Source organism: Anopheles gambiae, chromosome 3 (genome assembly GCF_943734735.2).
Source record: "Anopheles gambiae chromosome 3, idAnoGambNW_F1_1, whole genome shotgun sequence".
Classification (NCBI taxonomy): Eukaryota; Metazoa; Arthropoda; class Insecta; order Diptera; family Culicidae; genus Anopheles; species Anopheles gambiae.
Window position 1 is genome coordinate 51659503 of NC_064602.1, and position 2951 is coordinate 51662453.

General features: G+C 39.7%; 1 long non-coding RNA gene across 1 annotated transcript; it reads left to right on the forward strand.

The window, feature by feature from the left end:
- Nucleotides 1-241: 241 nt before the first annotated feature.
- On the forward strand, nt 242-882 carry LOC133393298 (uncharacterized). The gene is made up of 3 exons (XR_009766080.1): nt 242-331; nt 476-589; nt 654-882. It is a non-coding gene; the product is annotated as an uncharacterized LOC133393298 (long non-coding RNA).
- The last annotated feature ends 2069 nt before the right edge of the window (nt 883-2951 follow it).

Sequence of the window (2951 nt, forward strand, 5' to 3'; positions counted from 1 at the left end):
AACTTTTAACTGTCAAAATCATATACGTCGTATCTGCGAATCGTCGTAACTCGAGGAGGTCGTAACTCGGGGGATGCCTGTAAGTTATGTTTGTGTTAAAACAATGAAATATGAAAAACGCAAGCAGAGCAATAATTTGTTATTTAATATTATTACACATTACAGCTTCATCATACGGGAATGTGCAGCCAGATGCCGTAGAAGTTGCCGATATACCCATGGAATCAGAAGCAGCGGATTAAGTTTCTGATGATGATGAAGACGCTGATTGCTCGGTGTTGGAAGACGATTGGAGTGAAGGCGAATTGGAGGACGAAGTCAATGAGGATGAGTAATTTGATGCTGATGAAGCCCCCGAAGGCAATGCTTATGCTAGCAAGCTTAGGATATGGGCTTTAACTCATAAAATAACGCATTCTGCATTGAGTGATTTGCTGGTGTTGACTCGAGAAACTACAAATATTTCTCTTCCTAGGTGTGCAAAGACGCTACTGAAGACTCCGAAACAGGTGGAGAGACATTTTACGGCCGTTGGAGAAGGGCAGCTTTGGTACCAAGGAATACAAAGCACTCTCCAACAATATTATCGGTAAGAATAATATGACTGTTTGGAATGAACATGTGGTAATTTTTGGATTACTTTTTCGTTCTAGATCTGTACCACCAGTCATCAGATTGATAGAAGCTAATATCGCGGTAGATGGACTAGTATGCCCGGGATAAGGCAAAATGCAAGGAGGAAATGCCTTAAGAACTAGAACAGATTGTTGGTATTTCACATATAATTTTTACCCATTAAATTCATAAACGTTTACTCCTACATAGTTCATATCACAACTTGAATCACAGCTCATATTCCAACTGTATAAATGCCTAAATCATTAATTCAATAAAAAAACTTATATATATATATACTTAACTTATACATATATACATCATTCTTTTCTATAATTCTTTTTTACGTTTCACCGTATGTCGCAACCCTTTCACTAAACTTCGTGCTTTTCCGTGTTTTAGCTTATCAACTAGAAAAGTCTTCACTGTTTCGTGTGAAACCGTAGCTGTGTCATCTATAAAGCTAGTGCCTCCTACGAATTTAAATAAACTTATAATATAGACGTATTTTTCTAATGGAATCTTGGCTTCCGGAAACCCAACACCTGTAGAACTAAACTTGGAAAAAAAATCGCGATCGAATAACAAATCGAGTGTTATCGATAGTCTTTCTTGGACATTGTCGGTCCCTTTTAATGCACTTAACAAAAGGCAAATCGTCTTTGCCATGTATAAACTTTCATGTTTAAATTTTCTCTCCATTTCTTCTAACATGTCAAGAGTTTCCATTTTTTTGATTAGCGGATTCCTTTCCGAATTTGCGTCTTTGTTGCAGAGATTGTCTAAAACTAAGTTCGTCACAAATTATGTGTGACAAGCTACTTTGGACAGAATGTTCAACTGTTTTTCAATACGATCCAACTGTGATAAATTTTCAGTTGGATTGAGTTTTCTGTTGGGCTCAGGAAGGGACACAGAACAAGATCGTGGTGGTAAGGTAGGAGGATGCGATGCACTTTCGGTGTTAACCGGGACTTTCGGAAGAAACGTGACTAGAATTTGGCATCATTAAGGAAGAGGATCGTGGTGGTATGGTGGGCGAGTTTAATTTGAAAGTATTATTCGGATCGGAAGCGGTAGTGCTTATGGCTCGAAAGGAAATGGATTGCACCGGAAAGCTTTGCGTGGACAAGGATGTGGTTCGAGGGGGTGCGATGGGAAAAGGAATTGGTGAGGCTATGTTCATTTTTAAGATTAATTGAGGATTTGGTCGGGGCAATGAGGAGGATCGTGGTGGCACGGCAGGAGGTAGGGAATTTTGATGATTCTGGGATGGATAAGTAGGGCACTTTTCATTTTTCAGTAGAGATGATCCGGTTGAAATTGCTGCTTCAAGTTTTTTGCTCGACGGTTTGACTGGGATGGTGTCGCCTAGTTTTTCCTCAACATTATTGTTGAAATCCATTTTCCTAAAAGCATATGCAAATGTATTACTTTTATTAGCTCCCTAACGCTTCTCAAGCAAAACCGCGAGATAGTCAAGCTTTAACGCGGTGAGCTGTTCAATCAAAGGGTTTGCGTTCAATTCACCGTAAGTACACAAATTTACACAATACCAACCTGAATAATACGTCTCCTTCTCTCATTCACAGTACAACAAGCGAAGAAAGTAACAGATATACTGCAAGTAGGCGGTGGCGCGGCAGAGATGATGTTGAGGCACAAGCTTGTGTGAATTGAACGAACAGAATGTTTACAATCCACACATAACCCAACTTTTTGCCTGTTTTCAAGCCATCAGAACGAACTGACAGCGAGTCTCAATGTGTGCGTGTCATAGTGTTCATTTGCGCTTGTGTGCGTGCAATCTGGACCCCCCGTTAAGCTGAAATCGGTTGTGTGTCATTAGAAAAATGAAAAAAACTGCTCGATTTTCTACTTGGGACGTGACACCCTGTTGATAGCAGTGTTTTTAAGAACATAATTGTGAATAAGAGGGGAATGACGACGACAAAAAGATATGACGCTACATTTACTAGGACAGAGCTCTAAGAAGTTTGACGCACACCATGAAGAGAGGGAGTTAAGAAGAGATTGGAGTGCGCTGCAATCATCCTCTTGCATCACTGGAACAAATACTTTAATGTCATCAGCATATAGAAGGTGGTTAGGAGATGGGAGAATAAAACTAATATCATTTATGAATAACAGAAACAAGAGGGGACTTAGTACACTTCCTTGAGGGACACCAGAGGAATTGGAAAACGGTAAAGAAAAGGACGATCCGTAACTTACATGAAGATTTCTATTAGAGAGGTAAGACCCAATCCAGTGAACGACAGACGTAGATAAGCCTAATTTAGATAGCTTCATCAACAGTAGTTTATGATATACTC